This window comes from Oryctolagus cuniculus, chromosome 6 (assembly GCF_964237555.1).
Source record: "Oryctolagus cuniculus chromosome 6, mOryCun1.1, whole genome shotgun sequence".
Classification (NCBI taxonomy): Eukaryota; Metazoa; Chordata; class Mammalia; order Lagomorpha; family Leporidae; genus Oryctolagus; species Oryctolagus cuniculus.
Window position 1 is genome coordinate 143249783 of NC_091437.1, and position 22946 is coordinate 143272728.

The window sequence follows — 22946 nt, forward strand, 5'->3', positions numbered from 1 at the left end:
GATGATTTTCATAGACAAGCTGATTGCCTTCTAAGAGGCAGAAAAATAAAGCCGATTTCAACACTATCCGAGTCTATGAGAGCTGCCACTTCTGAAGGGACAAAGAGAAGGCAAACACAGTTGAGGCAGTTTACATGCAGCTTCTTTCCTCCATCTGGGAAGAAAATGGGTAGAAAATGGGCTTCACAATATTTTCCGATCAGATCAATGAACATCTTGTGCAAGGTTCTGGTGATCCTTGTGACCTACTGGAGCTTATAGAAACTTGGAAGATGTTAGCAGGAAAACCTTTCAGAATGAGGCTTAAACCAACCTAGACCGATGTAGAGAGGGTTTTTAATTGTCGGCTATCCTCAGTCAACAGACCCTTTCCCGAGCCGTTACATTCTACTGTAATGAATCTCCCTCCCCAGAGAAGGCAAAAGCAGTCAGCTCCCTCTCAAAGCACTGACAAGGATGGAAGGAGATAAGTGTATAAAGGTAGATATGTATGCAATTTTAAACTTTTTACTTCTTTTCATTATATTTTGAAGGCAGAGAGAAAGAGAGAGAGAGACAGAGAGAGATCCTATCCATTGATTCACCTCCTATCCACTGATTCACTCCCCAAATGCCTGCAACCTCAGGTGCTGGACCAGGCCTAAGCCAAGAGCCTAGAACTCAGTCTAGGCCTCTCACCTGCTGCCTCTTAGATCGTGCATTGGCAGGAAGCTGGATTGGAATTAGAGGACCTAGGACTCAAACCAGGCACTCTGATATGGGATGCCTGTGTCCCAAGTGGTGACTTAACTGCTGTACCAAAAAATCTGCCCCTAGGTCTGTATGTTAATACACAATATTTATATTTACATATAAAGTAGTACTATAAAGCACTATAAAGTACAATCATCATTGTACTGTTTAGTGACTGCATCAGAGGATTCATCAAATAGCTGTGGCAATATTCATATTCTACCAAAAGTAGTGACACTTCCAATTTTTGTGCACATTTAACTAAAATGTACTGAATATCTATCCACTGCGAGGAGGTAGCATTAGGTCAGGTACCTATGCAGATCAAATCATTTAATTACCTTTACAGCTCCCAGAGGGCATTAGCTTCACTTTTTACATAAAAAACTTAAACTCTAAGAGATTACATAGCTGATGTGTCAGTTAGGGTGCTTTAAACTATAGGAAATGATACCTAACCATAGCTTAACCCAAAATCACTTTTAGACTTCCCCTTTAGGAAGGGGTCTGGACATCTGGGTCCCAGGGTTGGGTCACCCTGGCTCCATCCATCCTTATGATATGATGTAACTAGGCAGTTAAAGTTTAGGTGAGCAGACACTCTGGAACTCTTGTAGGCCTGCAATATAACCCTGTCTCTCTAACTGTAGTCTTGATATACCCACCTTCCTAGGATGCACCTGTTGCACCCAGAAGCAGGGCTCATGGTCAGACCCCACTCTGGTTGTTTATCCAACTGGGGTACTACCCACTTCCTTATAAAATAAATGGAAGTCAGGAGAGAGTTCTCTTTCTGCCATGGAACATAAGTGGACATACTGCTCTTGTTTTCTCCGTGTCTGCCTGGACCAGTCTTGGACAGACTTCTCCCACTCTCACTTAGAGGTCCCATTTTTGTTTTTTCCTCTGTGTTTGTTATTAATGGGAAATCTTCTGGCCCACTCACATGGGTATGTCTCTGTGTGAGGTGGCCCATATATACACATGAATGGGTGTTCATTCCCTCACTGTTAAATAAATTCTGTTCTTATTCGCACAAAATACCATCTCCATTTGTGTTTCTATCTCTTCATAAAGTAAGAACTTGGATTGGAAGTTAGTATATTCATGGCCACATCACTTCCACACCTCCCTCCCTGGAGCGTTGGCTTCTTGTCTTGTGGTCGTGTGATGGCTATGGAAGCTCCATTCATCACTTAACTCCAATGCCAAGACCATTGGCAAGAAAGAGAAGAGCAGAGGCATCTGTTGTTGCAGCATCAGTTTTCATCAAGAAAGAAGCATTTTCTCAGGGCCCCTTAACAGAATTCTCTTTAAATCCAAGTTGGTAGATACGGATCACATGCATACCCGTGACCATAAGGGATGATGACAGGGTGCATATATAGAATTCAGACATTGTCATTGTGGGTGGCTGCTGCCAGGAAGGCAGGGAGAAGGGGAGAGAGAGAAGGCGAAAGAGGAAATCTCCTGCCACGCTGGCCCACAGCCTCTTGAACCAGAATCACATTTTAACAAGATCCTGAGAGGATAAATATGGATATTATGTTTTGAGGAGCCCGTTGCAAATCTGTAAACTAACTCATTTACACAGAACGGTCTTCCACCTGTCCAACCTGGACCACTGAACTGGGATTTGATTAAAGTTTCTAATTGGCTTCAAAATGTGTACTCCTTTTCACAGCATCGCCATTGTTCCCTGCGTTTACCTTTACCCCTGGGTTGCTCTGGATGGCGCCCTTCCGTGTTGTTCTGGAGCCAACTGGGTCATGCCCTTGACCACGTAGTCCGAATGCCCCATCCCAACTTTTTCTTCAAAGATATCATGTTGGTGGCAAGAAATTGGCCATGGCTAGAGTATTTACATCACTGAAATAAGAAAATGGATCATTTTCTCCTCCCCTAGGGAACTGGCTTATAGCACTTCAGGGACTATGCGTGGTTTATGTCAGGGATGATGGCTCCTTGGCATAATGCCATTGTATAAGCATCCCAATCGTATTGTTACTTCAAATATATTCTACCTTTTCTCTAATAGCCAAAGTAAATATTTTTTTCATTCTGTCCCTGGGAGAAATGGAGAACATTTTGCTACCACCTAATTGATCAGTGAAATGTTATCACCCTACAATTTTAATATGCATAACAATCATCTGTGGTGTTTGCTAGAAGTACTCTTTTGTAGCTTCAATTCCAGAATTTTTATTTAGTGGGTATGTAATTAATTGGATCTGGAATTATGTGTTTTATTGGTTTTTAATTTTTTTTAATTTGAAAGGTAGGGTTATAGACAGAGATAGAGAGACAGAGAGAAAGGTTTTCCTTCCGTTGCTTCACCCCCAAATGGCCACTATGGCCGGCGCTGCACCAATCTGAAGCTAGGAGCCAGATGTTTCTTCCTGGTCTCCCATGCGGGTGCAGGGGCCCAAGCACCTGGGCCATCCTCCACTGCCTTCCTGGGCCACAGCAGAGAGCTGGACTGGAAGAGGAGCAACTGGGACTAGAATCCGGCGCCCACATGGGATGCTGGCGCTGCAGGTGGAGGATTAACCAAGTGAGCCACAGCGCCCGGCCCCTGGAATTATGTTTTTAAAAGGTACTCCAAGAAATTGTCATGCAGATAGTCTTTAGACAATACCTTGAAAATAATCATTAAAGGGCATATCCCCATGGAAGCAGCTCTCTGCATTCCCCTGGGTTCTGAGCTTTCTTCCCCTCTCCCACCACTGCTCATCCTCCCCAATGCTCTGAGAAATATACTCAAAGAAAGAAAACTCTATTAACCAAATACCCCAACGCTGAACTCAGTTCTGTATTACCAAGTTACAAATGGCCACCTTATGGCTATTTGTTCTGTTAGCAGTGGGTTAAGTAGTATGACATCTACACTGTTGGATTTTTCCATCAGAAAACAGAGTTCTTTGGAAAGCTTCAAGCTGCCGGTTTTCTAAGGATATTATCAACCAAAAGCAGTAATGCATTCTCGGAGCCTTTGGCTCAAGGTTTCCCAATCACATTGTTATTATTCTAGAGGGTTTGGGAAATTGTATGTTCGCTAATAATAACATAAAAGAAACACACAAATAGAAGCACACAGAAAAGAAGTGATTTGCTGAAGGCTCTTTGAAGGAGTTGGTGACAGTTATCTCATCTGTTCTAGGCCAATAGAGTTAGATCTAGTCTATCAGGCTTCACTGAATAGAAATCAGGGAATTTTCCATCAAAATGCATATTCTTGACTTCTGAAAAAGTTGAACCTGTTAGTATTTACACAATTTCGAATCAATTCACTCATTTGCATACCTGCAATTTTATCAATTTATAGCCCACTTATAAAAGCGTGGTGCTATCTGGACCTCTGGTGTTCCTTGGAGAGAAAGATAGCTGGATGCTTGCAGTAAGCTTCCCTGCAGTGTGGCTTTTTGACTAAATGCTAGTGAACCACCTCCTTCAATGAGTATATAAATCGGGGCAGCTAACATGTTTCTATAGGTTCGTTGGTGATTGATTTAAATGATACTATAGGCCACATCACTGATCTTAGAAATGGGCAACTCACACCAGATTTTGCCATGATCTGAGGCAAAAAGGATCAATTCTACGTTTGAGAGATATCAGTGAGAAGGACACAGGAGGAAACAGCCCCTTCCACTGAAAGGTGGAACTTGCCACTACTACCTCCTAAGCAAACCTGAAGTTCTCCTCTCCTAAAGCCCTTATCTCCTTGGCAAACTCATTTTTCAGTTTACTTCTCTTGGGGTCCCTTTTGCATCATGACTGCAGCACCACACATTATCCAATCACCCTCCAAGAAACAGATACAGAAAATCACTAGTAGAAGTCATCCTAGAGATCCCTGAAACCAGTAGGTGGCCACCTGTAGCCTTAAAGCCTGTGGTTCAGACTTGTTACTGCCCTTTAGTGCAAACATGTATCAATCGGTGAGAGAGAGAGCTCTATTCTACTTTCCAATGAATACCATGTAATAATATTAGCCTGATTCAGATTCCTTCTGTTACTCATTCTATAGACCATGAAACAGTCCTTGAAGGGATAAGCAATTTTCCCAAGATTACCAAGTTCAAAGGCATTAAAATCAAATGCTCTTTCTTGGTGGGTCACAGCACAACGCACAGGTGTTCAGGGAGTCTTCACTCATCCTGAGATGAGGCAGCTCATCAGAGTTCACCGAGAAAACAGCCCAGTTCCCAGCCCAGTTGTCTGTCCCCCTAGCAGGTAACACATTTCTTCAGCGGCAGGGAATGGCTCAGCTTTTCCTTTCTAGGGTCCAGAGAGAAACTCCTCCCTGCAGCCCCCAGTGGCACCTGAGAACCCAAAGGTCAGAATTTCCACTCTTCTTTTGATGCTTTCCAGCACTAGGACGCAAACTACCAGCCTGCCACGTGGTGATTTGTCAGCGTGAGGATGTTGTGGCTGCTCCCCAGAAGGCGAGTATGTTCTCACTTGTCTCAGGTGAGATGCACACTTCTTTTCACAGCAGCCCATTAGCTGGTCAGGTTCCAGCCTGCTCATCTCATTTCCCGAAGGAAATGTCTCTACCTTCCACTCCATTTTCACATCTTCCTAACCTTTCTAGTCGCCTCTAAGAACCCTCGTTCACACCACAGCCTTTCCGAAGTACACACATACGTGCTTGTGTTATCATCTGCGTAGTGGTTATAACCAAGGATAATTTCTCCCTACCTTAGATGCTAAATTCATGTTGTGTTCTTTACATTGTGGGCGTGTCCACCCAGGGATTCCTGCGGCTTCTCTCCAACTCCATTTCTTCCCATCTTCCACTCCTTCCTCCTTCTTTTACAGGTTTCTCTCCCTTTCCCTTTTCTGTACCCATTTACCTTCTAGGTGACGGGTTGTTAGTAGACACATTCAGTCTTTGTTAGGTTCAACCTTGTGAAGCACTAACTGTGCATCCCACTCATCACCATGTCATGTGATTCACCAAAACAAAAATCTCTATAATCAACTCTCAGAATGCAAATATGAGTAATAGTGGTGGTGACAGTAGTAGTGATAGCAATAATAATAATGATGGCATTCTGATAATAAGGAAAAGGGAAAAGCAGAAGGGAGGGCCTTAACAGAAGAAAAAGAAGGAAGAAAAATTTAAGAAAAACCAGAGAGTCACTAATAACTAACATTAATTGAAGAACTCAGTATCATATACCCTGCAGAGATTCAGAGACAAGACCCAGCCCCACGGGACACAGAAGGTCCACATGACACTTACTGCACACCTTACACCCCCAACCCCGCCAGCAACCTTGCAAGCACAAGCTGTTATTGTGCATGTTCTGTTGAGGAACCCAGGGCTCAGAGAGGCAAAGTGAGCTGCCTGAGGTCACAGAGCCAGAAAGGAGTGGAGCCGGTACCCACCTGGCTCTCTGGCTGCAGGCTCCCACAGGGCTGGGCTCAGAGAAGGTGCTTTGAGGACTGAATAATACAGATTTCACTCTCAAAAAAAAAAAAAAAAAAAAAAAAGGACAGCAAGTCCTCACAGGTACTGTATTATTCTTCTCTGTTCTAGGATTGAGGAACTGTAGGCATGCCTAAGCCAATAAGCAAAAAGGAAGCCAGGATTCAGTGCAAGATCACAGTATGCAAGGTCTGGTTCCAGATCTGAGCTGTGTAGACTGTCAGCTAATTGAGTGCCTGTGTTTCGGGGTTGGGATGATGATAGTAGAAGCATTCATGTGCTGGGATTGTACAAAAGTTCAAAGGGCCAAGGACATCAGACTCCCTGCGGGTTCCTCCACATCAAGGGCATCTCCCCGTAAGATGGGGAAGGCCGAGCTGTTTGGCATCAACAATCTAGAGAATATTTCTTATAGCAGGTGGAGTAACGAGGCAGAAAGGGCTGAAGCATGGCTGAGTTAGCCTTCCCACGATCGTTAATATTGATAGTTTGCTAGACTCTTGTCTATTTTAGGAGGCTCAAGCCAATTTATTTCCTGGAGTGACCTCTGGAGGCTGTTCCATCTCAAATGCCAACTTGCTATTGTTCTATTTCAGTCACCTGCTACTCACATGTGCATTATCCACTTGAGGGACCATTTGGGGGATTACTGAAAGCTACTGGGGTAGCTTTCCCTCACCAGCCCTTGAGTGCCTGCTTCCTTTGTCCACTGCCTAGCCATAGCACAAATAAACATGCTCACTGCTTCTAAACGTTCTTTTCAGGTGTTCCTCAAGAGAATCTCTGCTTGTTTTGAATTCTCTGTGTCCCAATTCTCCTCCCTTCTCCTACCCCACAGCAAAGTGGGATTGACAGGAGGCTATCCTACTTGCACACTGAAGCACACCTAGAGTAAAGGATTAGACTCAGGTAAAATGTGCAGGGTCCAAAACACAGCCTCTCCTGCAAGGGGCCTTCCTGTGCTTTGCAGCACTTACAACAGCTCTTTTGGAAACACTGAGTAGCCAAATATTTTGGCCTTTGTCTTGGATGAAAAAAATCTCATTAAAACACAAATCAGTCGTGAGACTTCCTGCCTCAGAAAACAAGTCATGTTTCCCTGCCACTCAGGCCCAACCTCTTTTGTTTCCTGCTACTTTTCTGACCTCATCTCCTGTGCTTTACTCTTGCCCTCTCTACCCAGACCACCCTGCTCTCTGGTGCTCTATCCCTTTTGGGGTCAGACATGTATGCGCCTCGGGACTTTTGCACTTGCCTTCCCTTTGTCTGGAATTCTCTCTCCCCAGATAGCTGCTCACATGCCATCCATCAGGAAGTCCTTCCTTGCCAGCCCCACTTCCCATTTGTAACAGTAGTCTCCAAACATTTCCTATTTCTTACCCTGTTAATTTGTTTCTTCACACTGTAGCTCTACCTTTTATTACATATGTATTTACTGGTTTGCTGCCTGCCCTCTTTTCATAAAGTAAGATCCATGAGCTGCTTCCACATTAAAAATAAATAAACATTAACAACAACAACCAAAACACTACTGAATTCTCAACATAGATTGAATGTCTCTTGGTAAGTGACAGTGTCTGTTGAGTGAATGAATGTGGAGCTACAGTTGGAAAGAGAGCCATGCACTGGGTGGAAGGCCAGCAGAATAACACAGAGTAGCCTCTGGATTTAATCTGGATCCTAAAACGTAAATGGCTTCATTGCACACAGAAGAGACTTTCACCTCTTCAGCTCACTGGTGCGACAATGACTACTGCTCAACTCTGGTTTCCTTACTCCTAGACTCTTCAGCTTCCCTCATTTTTCAGAGTGGTCGCTGTCACTTGTCCTCCACTAAAGGGGAGGTTGCCCAGCCCACCGGCTTTCACATCCTCAGTGCCTGTTGGGGCATCCTGTTTCCAGGGAAGGGACCAGCTCTTCCTTGCTACTCCGCAATACTCCTGGTCTGGCTCTTTCTCAGCTCCTCCTTTGGGATCCCGTGTGCTCCATATGTGTGAGAGAATTCTGACAATCAGCAGACCAGAACAGAAGGGGCCTGAGACACTTGGCAGCATACCCAGTGTCTCATTGTAACCATAGAACCAAGGTTAGAACTTAATCTACTTTCTTAATTTGGATTCTGTTTGCCTAATACTCAAAGCAAAAGGCTACAACATATGCCCTGTCTTTCTGCCTCCTTCTGTTTTACCCCGCAGTTGCCTGTGTTAAGTGTTCATGGCCAGCAGGTTTCAGAGTCTGAGAGTGCTGTGTTCAATGCGTAGTTCTAATAAACATTATTTGGATTCCTCAGAAATTGGTATGAACCCCTGCTTGTAGATAACATTACTGAGCAGTTACCTTCATTCGTGGTCAAGCACCTGCTACACTAATTCTGTTAAGCCTCACAACTCTGGGAGGGAGGGATCATCAGTAACCAGATTTTACACATAAGGAAGTCAAAGCTCAATCAGCTTAGGTAACTTGTCTAAGACAAATTTCAGAGTGAGGACTGGAACGAGAGCCCTGGTTCTCACTACTTCACATACGATCTCCATCACTGTCATTATGCTCTGGGGTATGACAGCGAGACCTTGGCCCACATGTCTAGGGCTCTCCTGCCCTCCTCTCAAAAGTGCTCCAGACCTTAACCTACTTGTGTTAACTAGCAAAGCTCAACACTGGCTACAACCTGAGAACAAGTGGGCCTCCCCTTTTGTTGTTGTTTTATAACAGAACACAGCATGGTGTAACCTACAAAAAGCTTTCTCAGGGACTCCCACTGACTACCTGTCCCTTGAAAGGTTGATTTAAGCTCCTGGCCCTTCAATTTTCTCAACTATAAAAGAAGGCTTTCAACCAAAGCCTGGAGAATATTTATGAATTAATGAATACCATTTATTTACCTAAATCTAGTAGTTCTACAGTTAGTGTACAGTTCCTGTTAGGGTCCATTTTCATAACCCTCCTTGGGCTGCTTGTACAGGGTTCCATGTGCATTGACCCACTTTTTTTTTACAGCGCAAAAATCCTTATTTAAATAGACCTATGATACTCTGACACTTTGTCTCAACCAAGTAATATAAAGTGGTCAAGAATTCACTCCTCACATTCTCATTGCTCTTTCAGTTTTGCACACCAATTCAGACACCACTTTGGACACCTGAATTCCATCTCAGAGTGCTTGGGCTTGAGTCCCAGATCTGCTTCCAATTGCAACTTCCTGCTAATGCACATCCTGGGAGGTCGCAGATGATGGCTTAGGTAGCTGGGTCCCTCCAACCCCATTACGGGAGATCCAGGTTGAGTTTCACACTTCAGGTTTCTATTTGGTCCAGGAGTGGCTGTTGCAGGTTTTTGGGGAGTGAACCAGCAGATGGAAGGTCTCTGACTCTGTCTCTCTGATTTTCAAATAAATAATATTAGCTACTATTCATTGCACCAGATTCTTCTCACCACTGTACATTTAATTAATAACTTAGTCTTGATAGCAGTCCATGAAGTAGCTATTATGAATGCCCAGCCGTCGGAAGAGAAGACTTCAGCATCCTAAATAGCTTGAGCTCGTCTCTTGCTGAAGTGTCACAGCAGCCTATGGCTGCAAGACCGGGCATCTGACAGGGTCTCTGGAACAATCTGGGGCCTGGGGTGGCCCAAGTTCACAAGGAGACAGACAGAAAGGCCCCTTCCTTGGCTCCCAGCTGCTGCGTGGGCCTCATGTGTTGTTTCAGCAGGGACAGTGGCAGCAGCTGTTCCTCCCAGGCCCTGCATTAGTCTGGAAACCAGAGAACACTGTTGATCCTGTCCTGTTGCTCCAGTGTCTTCGTCTCTGGGGGGAGCTGGGGAGGCTGACATGTCCTTCTGCTCTGGAATGTCAGCAAACGAGGCTGCTGCGTGGACTTCCTTCCCCCACTGCTCCCCATGCTGAGGAGCTGGGTGCACCCGCCTCAGCTCAGAGGGGCTGCCTTGAGGAGGAGTGAGGAGGTGTAGAGGCGCTGGTGACGGGGGAACGTGGGCTCTGTGGAAGTCAGTGAAGATGACAAACTCCAGCCTTGCTTTTTGATCAGCTCTGCCATCTCGTAACTTGGAGGTGAATATTCAGGTGTGGGTGATACAGAAAAGGAACCACACGTCACCATCCATTCAAAGAACCACAGAGACTCAGTGTCAGTGACTTTTGCCTAATGAGGCTGCAGGGTGCCCTGCCCTTTGTGTGTCCTCCCTCAAAATTTAATGCATGCTGCTGCTTTCCTGCCTGTAAAGGCAGCTTTCACGGTTACATTATTTTTGCAACAGGAAGGGCCAGAAATTTGTCAAAAGTAGCATAAATTCACCTTTAACTTTGTTGAAGGGGATTGACTGGTTCTTTCTTTTAAAAAATGTTTTTGGGGGTTTGAAAACTTCTTAATCTCAGCCATTTTCAAGTTTCATGCTGGGAGAGTTCAACGATTTGCTCTTATGGTTAAACAGTGGAAAATGCGGTCCTTCTTTAATAAAGCGGTGCATTCAGCCCACAGTGGCACACATGCCACACTTGGGTGAAGGAAGTCTTTTCCTGTTAACTTGCACCACAGTGGCCAGATTGCTTTAGCTTCTTTTCTTCCAAATTGGCAAGAAGGGGCAGCAACTCCCAGCTCTTTAGCTTTAAATTTCTCCTCTCTTGATTGCCCCTGTGTTCTTCACTGGAGGCTGATGTCCATAAACTCTTAAATGGATCAGAGGAAGGCTTTCCTTAAAGAATCTTGGAGCATCTCAGTAACTTCCAGGTGCCAGAAATCTCTTCACAATTTCATTTGTTAGCTTTGTTTAGTTCATTTGACAAAGGTCCAAAGGTTAAGAATTTCCAAGCACAAAAGGATTATTGCAACAAATTCTTCCTCCATCACAAAAATTCAAATAAGTGTAGTTGAATACGTAAGCAAAATTTTCAGATGCCTATTTAAAAAAAAAAAAAGATTTGTTCATCTATTTTGGAGAGCAGAGAGATAGACAGTGAGAAGGATTTTCCATCCCCTGGTCTACTCTCTAGGAGCCTGAAACTCCATTCAGGTCTCTCATGTGGCTGGCAGGGGTACAAGCACCTGGACCATCTTCTGCTGCTTTCCTAGGCACATTGGCAGGAAGCTGTAATGGAAGTTGAGCAGCCACTCTTTCAATAAAGGATGCTCTCATTGCAGGTGGCAGCTCCACCCACCGCACCACAATGTCAGCCCCCCTATTTTTTTTTAAACAGAGAATATTTTACTTTTAAAATAAGATTCATGTACTTATTATTTGAAAGGCAGAGAGAGAGAGAGAGAGAGAGAGAGAGAATGAATCTCTTCCATCTCCTGATTTACTCCCCAAATGGCTGTAATGGCTGTAATGGCTGGGCCAGGCTGAAACCAGGAGCCAGGAGCCAGGAGCTTCTTTCAGATCTCCTATGTGAGTGCATGGGCCCAAGGACTAGGGCCATCATCTACTGCCTTCCCAGGCACATTAGCAAGAAGCTGGATCACACGTGGAGCAGCCAGGATTCAAACCAGAGCTCATATGGGATGCCAGCATTGCAGGTGGAGGCTTAACCTTCTATGCCACAGTGCAAGTCCCAGAATATTCCACTTTTTAAGTTTATCCTAGATTCCTATTTTTATGGACAAGAAATCATTGTCATAGACCTATTTGATACATTTTTTTAAAGTTTTCCTTGGGATGGTGTTGTGGTATAGCAGGTGAAGATGCCACCTGCAGTGCTGGTATCCCATATGGTTGCTGGTTCAAGTCCTGGCTGCTCCACTTCTGATCCAGCTCCCTGCTGGTATGCCTGGGAAGACAGTGGAGGATGGTCAGGGTCCTTGGGCTGCTGCACCTGCATGGGAGACCTGGAGGAGACTGCAGGATTCTGGCTTTGTATTGGCCTCGCTCTGGCCATTGAAGCCATTTGGGGAATAAGCCAGTAGATGGAATACCTCTATCTCTCTGCCTCTGCCTCTCTGTGGCTCTGCCTTTCATGTAGTTAGATAAATCTTTTTTTAACAGTTTTTTTTTTATAAATAAAAGTTATTTTAAAGTAAAAGCTGGAAAACATTACCAATGCTCTTATTTTTACAATTAACTTATCAAACCAATGCATAAACAGTGTTGAAAAGTCAAATAACAGAAAATATTTATAATAGAAAATAGTTACATGCCTGATATCCAACACTTTGGACTCCCACTTCTAGAATGTATTTCCATAGTTTCATAATGTCCTCTTCTTTTTTCATCATTGTCTATCAGTTTGAGACATCAACTATTTATAATTTATTAGGGGAAGGCTAGCTCTCCTCCTCACACAGAATGGCACACATACACTGTCACCCGCATGCCTGTTCTTCAAAAATATTTCTGTCCCCATCTTTTGGTTAAGTCATGCTGTATGTTTATATGTTATGACTACATGAATAATGTACTTTGCTAAGCAAGTCATCTCTTCCTATACAACTTCATTTTTCCTGGAATTTATAATTATCTTTTTTTTTCCCGTTTGATCCATTTTCTTGTGTCCAATTACTAACTCTGCTCTCCAGTTCTGGCAGATCTTAAGGATTCTATCACACCTACTCCCACTGACACTCTTCCCTACATCGTCAAATGCAACCATACTTTATCAGCTCTAACGCTTTCCCGGATCCTTCATCTCCCTGCTCAGTGCTGGGTGGGCTCCTTCCATGACACTTCACTCAGTGTCCAGGGAATTGCCGTCATCTCATCCAAGCGATAGGAACTGTTTCTTAGATTCAGGTACTTCCCTTTTTGCTTTCCTATCTTTTTTAGAAGGAGAATATCTTCCAGTACTTTCCTAAGAAATATGGACTGGAAGAAAATGTTCTGAGTATGTGAACGTGTGAAAATGTTTTTAATGTTGCTATCTTAATTTACCAAGATTTAGCCGAGTTTGGAATGTGTAGTTGAAGATGTGTTTCCTCACAATATTTACAAGATCCTTCTGTTGACTGTGGGGCTGGCTACTAGTGTTGCTATTTTTTATTATTTATTTATTTATTTATTTATTTCTGACAGGCAGATTTAGAGAGAGAGAGAGAGAGAGAGAGAAAGGTCTTCCTTTGCTGTTGGTTCGCCCCTCAATGGCCACTATGGCCAGTGCTGCGCCGATCCCAAGCCAGGAGCCAGGTGCTTCTTCCTGGTCTCCCATGGGGTACAGGGCCCAAGCATTTGGGCCATCCTCCACTGCCCTCCCAGGCCACAGCAGAGAGCTGGACTGGAAGAGGGGCAACCGGGACAGAATCCGGCACCCCGACCGGGACTAAAACCCGGGATGCCGGCGCCACAGGCGGAGGATTAGCCTAGTGAGCCGTGGCGCCGGCCGACTAGTGTTGCTTTTAAGAAAGTAAGTTTTATTCTGATTTTAGGGTGTTCTCTGTATCTCTGGTATCTGAAATACTATCACAATAAATCTTGGTATGGGTTTTATTATGTTGGTCACTCCATAAATCAATTCAACCTGGAACGTCATGCCATCTAGTTATTGGCAATTTCTTTTGGATTATCTCTTTAATAATTTGATCTTCTACTTCCAGGGTTTTTTAAAATTTATTTTCATTTTATTTGTAAGTCAGAAAGTCAGACAGACAGAGAGAAGTCTTCCATCTGAAGGTTCTCCCTCAAATGCCGGCAACAAACAGGTGTGGGGCCAGGTAAAGCAGGGAACCCAGATCACAGTCCAGGTCTCCCACGTTGGGAGCAGGGACTTAAGTCCTGAGCCATCACTGCTGTCTCTGGGCTGTGCATGGGAAGGAGCTGGATCAGAAGCAGATCTGGTACTCACAAACCCTCTGATATGGGATGCAAGGCTTAACTACTGTGCCAAATGCCTACACTGTTCTTCCTCCTGTCTCCGTTTTCTCAGAATGTCTACATGTTGTATTTTTTTAAATCACTGATGCTGAATTTCTAACATTCTTATCTTGCATTTTCTTGATTTTTCCATGTCTTTTTGTTCTGTCTTCTAGAGTGTCTCCTTAAGTTTATTTTCAAAACCTTAAATGTTTAGGTGTAACAATCATGCTTTGATTTCCAAGAGATCCTTCCTATTTTTTTCCCGTGTTTCTGTTCCCAATGTGTAGCATACTCCTGTGTCTCCTTAGAGGTGAATGTGTGCATTTGTGGGCTCCTGCCTTTCTGTTCCCATTTTCATCACCGTTCCTTCTTGTTGTTATTTATTTCAGCCTTAGTTTTCATGTGGAAGATTCTCCTCAGCTGTCAGAAGATTTCTGCATAAGGTCCTAAAAATTCAGTTTGTGAAAGTGGGTGGAGCTTGTTGAGTGGCAGCTTCGCCGCAGGCTGGCTGAGCGAAGTCAGCTTTTTCACTGCAGGATTTCTGTATGTCTTTCGCTCTCTGCTCTTCACTTGTTTATTGGTGAATCCCTTCACCTGTTTTTGTGGTTGTGTGCTTGTCTGTGGAGATCTAGGGAGTGTGGAGGAAAAGGGGGCTGAAGTCCCTCTCCTCTCCAGGCCTTCACTTAGCTCCTCCATTTTCAACTTCACAATCTTCTACTTTGATTCAGTTTTATGTTCAGTTCTGCTATGCTTGGTTCTTCTCCTGTGATTAAATTTCTCTAAAGAAATAACTTTTGGAAATTCCATTACAGTGCACTTCATGCAATATTAATATTAAAATGGTTTTATTAAAATATAAATTTAAAAATATTTTTAAGTAAAGAATAAACTTTCTTGTGTGTGTGTGTTTGTGTGTGTGTGAGTTTTAAGGGCATGGGAATGATGAAGAGGACCTGAGAATACAGATGCATCATAGAACATTTGTCAGAAATCCACCTGCTTTTAGTCCAGGCCTCTTTCTCACTTTTCATAATATTGGGCATCTAAATTGCCGTATCTGTCAGCAACTTTGTAAATTTTTTTACTTGCTAACTCAGTTACTATTGCTCAGTCTATTATCCATCTTCCAAAAATCTGTCATTATCCTTTGCCAACTGTTGCCTCTTTTGTTGTTCTTTTGGTTCTTATGAATTTCTAGTTTATACATTCTCTTACTCAGTTTTAGTGATATCTCAATCAAGAGAGAAGATAAACATTTATATGTAACCATCCACACTGAAGCCAAAATCCTCTTGCTTTCTCCTCATTGCCAGGAAATGTCATGAATTTCAGGACTTTTAAAAGATTGCATTTGTTTGTTTTAATTTTTTAAAGGGGAGAGAGAGAGAAAGAGAGAGAGGTCTTCTATCCACTGATTTACTTTCTAAATGCCCACCACAACCAGGGATGGCCAAGCTGCCACCAGGAACCTGGAATTCAATCCAAGTCTCCTATATAGCTGGCAGGGACCCAAGTACTTGTGCCATTACTTGCCACTGCCCAAGGTGTGCATTGGCAGGAAGCTGGAACCAGAAATGGAATGGGGTCTTAGAACGCAGGAACTCCAATATGGGTACAGGCATCTTAAGGTGAGACTAAACTACTGTGCCAAACATCTAACCGATATAGGACATTTTGTTTGCAAAAAAAGAAATACAATTATTATTCTATCTTAAAAGTTGTTTTTCCTCTATAGCAAGTGATGTTCTAGAACTACTGTGATGTGCTTGCTGAGTTGGCAGTTAAGTTCACTCTGTAGTTAAATAACTCAAACCCTGCAGGAAAACATTCAGATTGTGACTCAGCACAAGGACAAATTGTCGTATCAGGAATTTTTAGGGGACATGTGAGTGATTAACAACTCCAAGTTTAATCCCCAATACCATGTGATAGGTTCAAGGGAGTAGCCCTGAGGAAGCTTGTTAAAGGCTCACAACACACACACACACACACACACACACACACAAACATTGACCCTATGTCCTCATAAACAAAGAGTACCTGGGTACATAGGAAGCTGTTTCTGGTCCCCCTGTACACCAGACCAAGAGGCTCCCTTTAAAAAACCAGGCATTTACTATGTATCCTGGGACTGTCAGTTGTGTCTCCCGGGCTTGTAACCTTGCCTCCAGGCATCTTTTCTGATTGGTGTTCACCTGGAAAGTGTCCTGTGCGTCCTTGCCAAGTGGGACTGCATTTGCTTTCTGCACCCAACCGCCTCTGCCAAACAGGGACACAGCTGCAATCAATAACAAAGTGATTCCAACTTCTAATGCAGTGCAGGCTTCCAGATGACAAGGGTCTTCAAAGCTGAACTCCCACCAAAACCAGTAGAGCCCTTAGTTGAGGATAAAGCCCTCATGTTACTCAACCACAGGAGATGCCCACTCCTCTGATTCCCTCCCTGGCCATGATCCCAGATCACAGATATTCCTGGAACCAACGGCAGCTGGACAGGAGGAGCAGAGGGGAAGCACATGAAAGCCCCTGACTATAAATGGGGTGTTATGAAAACTCACCTTGACTGATGCCTGCGATGTCATTTTCCTGTGATAATGAAACTTGTCTATTTATTCTAGAGAATATTCTTTGCTCCTGTGAAAAATGAAAGCATTATTTTTATTTGTAGTTATCAGAGTGGGAGATAAAGGCTCCTCACCTAAAGGAGGGTGAGGAGCTTTCAGTGGACGCCGACACTGAGACAGAATCTTCTGGCAGCAGTGAGCCTGGGAAGAGGCTGGACAGGAACACTGTCAACCAGCAAAAACTCCAGTGTGTTCTGTAGAACAACCATTGGAAAGCACTTCCACTGATGAGGTTTTGTTCTCTAAAATGAGTGAATAGTTGGTCTCATAACCATGTCTCTAATATCACAACTTGGATAAAGATGCCTTTTTTTACAATGGTTTTAGCTGCTGGTCTCTTTAATGAAGATGATTCATTACTATCCCATTACATTAACCATTCAGACTGAGTCACCAACAGCTTGGTGGAGCACCTGATTTTGCATGGATGACACACCACACTGAATTCTCTGTTCCTTGAAAAGCAGAGAAATCTGTTCTTTTATATGCCAATTTTCTGTTGTCCTGAGGTGCAGTACCAAGGCTCCATTGTAAACCATGTTTAGTTGCTCTTGAGACAGCCTGGAAATTAACTGGTCAATTAGACTTACAGCCTAGATGTACATCTAATTGACAATGGATACATTTTGCTCCTGTATCTGTTTAGGAAATTATCTACAAATTGCTTTATGCATTGCATGGCTCCAAATTGTTATGTGGACATCTGTTTTTGTTGGCCACAGACATAACATTTACAATGACAATTTTATCATTAACTGAAATCATGCCTTCAACTGACATATTATTCTGAAAATTTCTAACTTTCTTGTAAATATCTGGTGTGTGTGAGAGAGGGATATGTCTAGGGTGAAGGATTTCTTATAAACTATGTCCTTCTCTTGACTTACACCAAGGAATGTAGCTATCCTTGCTGTGTTTCCTAAGGTACTCATTTAATATTAACCCTGGCATAGCAAAGAGCAGTTGCTGTTCTCATCCACATGCCTTGGCTCTGACAATACACAGCTTACTCAGGAAACGCTCCTGATGCAGCTATCAGGCACTTGTTTGACAATCAATATAGATCTCAGAGAAAACCATCATATAGACCATATTGTATCAGATAGAAAATGTCTGATCAGTACTCCCCAAAACTGTCAAGATCATCAAACCAGAAGAAAAATCTGAGAGACTGTCATAGTCCCTAGGAGTCTAAGGCGATATGGATCATTCAGTGAAATTTGGTATTCAATATGTGGTCCTGGAATAGAAAATGACATTAGGCAAAAGTTACATAAATACAAATAAATCAGGAAAATTTAGAGAATAATAGCATAGCAACATATTGTTCCTTGTTATCAATGTAAGATGTTAACAATGAAACTCTGGTTCAGGATTTGTGTAACTGTGTACTATCTTTATAACTTTTCTTTAAATATAAAAGTATTCTAAATATTCAAAAAATACTTATCTTAGAAAAAGCAAACAGAAAAAGAGATCACATTGAGAGGGACATTGAACTCTGGGTTTAAATTATTGGTGTTTAATTTTTGTGCTGTGGCTGAAGGTACAGACCTGCTTTTAAAATTTTAAGTTATACATATTTCATGTATACAGATAGAGACCTGGTCTTAAATCACTTTGGACAAGTTACTTCATTTCTCTGATGCTCTGCCTCCTTATGTGTAAAAAGGGCATAACGAGGTCTACCTCACAGCTACCTCCAGAGAATCTTGGGGGATGAAATTCATACATATGCTGCCAAAATACCTGCAAATAGGAAGTGTTCACAAAACAGTGACTATCTATAAGTAAAAATAAAATAAATTTGTATTTTCCTAGTGTGCAGCTACTGACTTCCCATGGAAGGTCTTAGCAACATCCCGTTTTCTGGTCAACAGGGTTTCAGGTTCCAAGTGCCATTGCAGGCAGAAGGACCTAGGGTATGCTCTATGCAAAGAAGCATGGCAGCAGCCATCTCAGAGGAGGGAGGGGCAACTGTTGAAGGCAGAAGCTTCTGCTAAATTGAAATGGGGAAAATGGCTTAGAAGCTACACAGAGATTAGTCACAGACTATTACTTGACTTAAGTTCACTGACACATTTCAATGGCAGCTCAGGGTGGTGGGAGCAGAAGGCAGAGAGAGAAGTGTCCTTGTCTGGTCTTCATCAAGCATGTCCTCCTCCACATGGTCCACTCACCATGGCATGGCCATCTACATACTTGCAACTACGATGGGTCATTGATTTTCACATTCACTTTGATGCTTGCCTTGTGGTTTGTGATTTGAAAATCCATTCCACTCAGAAGGAAACCACAAATGATTGTCAAATATTACAAATCTTGAACTCTAACTACCCAGAAAACAACAGCCTCTTAAATTGATGACCTGATAGTCAAGGGCATTTTGTCTTATGTTTCCACACCTTGAAGAAATATCAACTCTATTAAACAAAGAGTGAATATAACTCCAATTTTTCTAACCAGCAAATACACATAAATTGTTCCTGAAACCCTTCTGTGTACTTCCTCAAAAAGTCTTAGGAGGGACAAACTACTTTAATGTACCCATTATAAGATGAGTAATCATTTGGATTAAAGCTTTACATTGGTGATTGATTTCTTGCACATCCAAATGTTCTGCAGTTTCAAAGAACATATGAAAATCAATCACAGGAAGTATTATTTCAAAGAGTAGGTCAAAGCCAGTGCATATCTAACATTCTACTTCTCACTTTCCATTGTTAACTGGTGGAGAGTCTCAGTAATTGGCTACTTCAAGACAATGTTGTCACTGGGTTCACAAACCTAGTTGGGAATAGCATTACATTTATTAATCTTCAGTTCAGGTTCACCTTAGTAAAAGTCACAGAAATACAAGTGACCTTTACATATGGAAGAGAAAAGAAAACTAATATGTTTCCTAGCTATGGGAAATAATTTTAAAATCCTCCCAAATGCTGCAAAGCAATGTTTTCCTGATGGAATTAATTAGAGGGCAGCCAATTCTAAAAGAACGCAAGCACTGTAGAGATGAAAGATAGTGTCAACTTTTCTATTAGCATGAGCTAGAGGGCTTATAGGTGATAACCCATTTTTAATAAGCACCTATTGGAGAAAATACCACCATGTCATAAAAGAGATTCTCCAGCCCCAATTAACATCTGATTATTATTTTATGTCATAATCCATTCAAGAAAATTACAGTATAGTGAAAGAACCTATGAAACTCATTGGGTATTTTATCAAAGACTGAAAAGCAGAAAAGAGGGACTGATTTGTATAAGGGAGACTTTCAAAGGTATTTCAGAAACATAGGTATTATGTGAAGTGAAGTACACTTTGTGGGGTTCCTGTCTAAAAGAGATGACCTTCTCTTTTCCCTGAATCCTCTCTAGGTCATCTTGTCTCCTGGCTTTGAGAAAGGAGTTTGGGTGAGGAAAGAGGTGATAACCACCAGTTTTCCCTTAGTAAGTACCAGCCCCATGGTGTCCTTTAGCTGGGATACTATGGCAACACGCTCTACCTCTCTGTACATCAGTTTGGTCATCCTACTAATGAGGGTCATGAATAGAATGTAGCCTGTAGACTGCAGTGAGCATTACATTAGTTAATATATGCAAGGCCATTGAACAAGAACTTGTTATTTTTATTATCATTATTTCCCGGTGCCTGTTTACATCACAAGTGCATGATCTCCTTCACCTGTTGCTGGAGTTTGAAAGATGACCTCTCGGAAGAAAGTGTTGCTGAAGGTGATCATCTTGGGAGATTCTGGAGTTGGTAAGACATCACTCATGAACCAGTACGTGAACAAGAAATTCAGGAACCAGTACAAAGCCACAATAGGAGCAGACTTTCTGACCAAGGAGGTGATGGTAGATGACAGGCTAGTTACGATGCAGATCTGGGACACAGCAGGACAGGAATGGTTCCAGTCTCTCTGTGTAGCCTTCTACAGAGGTGCGGACTGCTGCGTTCTGGTATTCGACGTGACCGCCCCCAACACCTTCAAAACGCTTGATAGCTGGAGAGATGAGTTTCTCATCCAGGCCAGTCCCCGGGATCCGGAAAACTTCCCCTTTGTTGTGTTGGGAAATAAGATCGACCTCGAAAACAGACAAGTGGCCACAAAGAGGGCACAGGCCTGGTGCTACAGCAAAAACAACATTCCCTACTTCGAAACCAGTGCCAAGGAGGCCATCAACGTGGAGCAGGCCTTCCAGACGATTGCACAGAATGCACTTAAACAGGAAACGGAGGTGGAACTGTACAATGAATTTCCGGAACCCATCAAACTGGACAAGAACGACCGGGCCAAGACCTCCGCAGAAAGCTGCAGCTGCTGAAGAGGCAGTGAGAGTAGAGCACAGAGTCTTCACAACAAGAACACACTTAGGCCTTCAGACACAAGCCCCTCTCCTCTCCTAAACCAAACAGATCATCTCTCACCTCCAGCTGCCAAAAGAAACCCTCCAGACAGTCACGCCCAACACATCTCTCTCTCTCACACACACACACAGATCTGATGCGAGCAGGCAAACTCTAGCCCATGCCTGGGGCAGCTCCTAGGGGCCTGCCCGCCCACCACATGAGCCCTCGTGTGTGGCTGCAGGACAGGCCGGCCGCACAGCGTGTTCTCACGTGGAGTCAGCATTGGAAGCTTATTCTTTGTGTCCACTGGAGAGAGAGAACTGTTTACAGTTAATCTGTCCAATTAGTTATCTGATTTTTTTAACGGTCTTGTGGTCTTTTTACCCTATACCCCGCCCCCTCCTTGAAGGCTGCCCCTTGGGAAGGCTGGTGCCCTGCGCTTCATTACAGGCTCACACCCAGTCTCATCAGGCTGAGTTTTGTATGTATCTGTTAATACTTGTTACTTTTAACTAATCAGATCTTTTTACAGTATCCATTTATTATGTAATGCTTCTTAGAAAAAAATCTTATAGTACATGTTAATATACGCAACCAATTAAAAATGTATAAATTAGTGTAAGAAAAAAAAATTATCATTATTTCCCAAGCTGGAGAAGATGGTTAGGTTTTTCCATGCAGTTCTGGTCTTATGAAGAGGAGGACATCACTTAAACAGTGAGATACTGGAGATGAGCAAGAGCTCTCCTCCAAAATTACAATTTCACTGGATGGCAACAGGAGGCACTCCAGGCATAGGTTGGCTACATAGCATTGCCCTGAGCCAAGCCCTCAGTTCAACCTAAGTTATCCCAATGAAATGCTAACCAAAAAGGGCAGAGGCTTCAGTTGCCTTGCTCACTGATGTGGCTCATTCCTGCCACTTGTTTGAGGAACATAAAGTGAATCTGGGACTTAGCAAGAAAGAAACACTCCCTTTTCAATGGGTTGCTTAACTGATGAAATAAAAGCCTTGACCTAATGGAGGTCATTTATTTTACTACCATGAAAAAAGCCTGCTTGAGAATGAAGCCAATTTAGAGCACAAAAGGACGAAGAGAAAAGAGAGCTTCTCAAAGACACTTCAGCACCTGGTTACAGCTGTGCCTGCAGGAAATGCAAAGCTGCATTTTTTGCCTATAAGTAAGAACATCAGTATCTTCCTCCCTGTGTGGTTGCTACTGTTGTTTTTCTCTTGAAATCACTTTGAGTTTTATATAAGCTGACTTTTACTGTCCTCATACTTGGGTCTGCTCAAATAGGTGGATTAGATTGAAATGAGAAATAGAACCAAGGACACAGTCCTCAAGGAGATGGAATAGAAGGCGGAAGTGACAGATGAGGTTTCTCAGAGCCCTGCTTTAGATGAAGACGTGAGACTCTGGCTCAACCTTTTGCTGTCCTAATAGGAACCTCAGGGAGAAGGGAAACTCACTCTCTACAAGTTTCCACCATCATTCTTACAGCCAATCCTACATCTCATTTTTACAGAGAAGAACCCAAAGCCTCGTTGATCAAGTTTTCCTGGCCAGGCAGAGTTCGCACCACACAAATTTCATTTCATCCCCACCAAAGCTGGCGCATTTGGAGCACATCGATTTATTTCCAAGCTCCATCTTTTTGAAAAGCGTTTATGTGGCTGGTGCCGTGGCTCACTAGGCTAATCCTCCGCCTGCGGCGCTGGTACCCCAGGTTCTAGTCCCTGTTGGGGCTCCAGATTCTGTCCTGGTTGCTCCTCTTCCAGTCCAGCTCTCTGCTGTGCCCTGGGAAGGCAGTGGAGGAATGGCCCAAGTGCTTGGGTCCTGCGCCTGCATGGGAGACCAGAGGGAAGCATCTGGCTCCTGGCTTTGGATCGACGCAGTGCACTGGCCATAGCAGCTATTTGGGGGGGGTGAACCAACGGAAAGGAAGACCTTTCTCTCTGTCTCTCTCTCTCTCACTGTCTAACTCTGCCTGTCAAAAAAAAA

At 43.2% G+C, this 22946-nt stretch overlaps 1 pseudogene; it reads left to right on the plus strand.

Annotated features, from left to right (window-relative positions):
* The first annotated feature begins 20265 nt into the window (after positions 1-20265).
* LOC100350986 (ras-related protein Rab-7a pseudogene) lies at positions 20266-21572 on the plus strand (annotated as a pseudogene).
* Positions 21573-22946: the final 1374 nt, after the last annotated feature.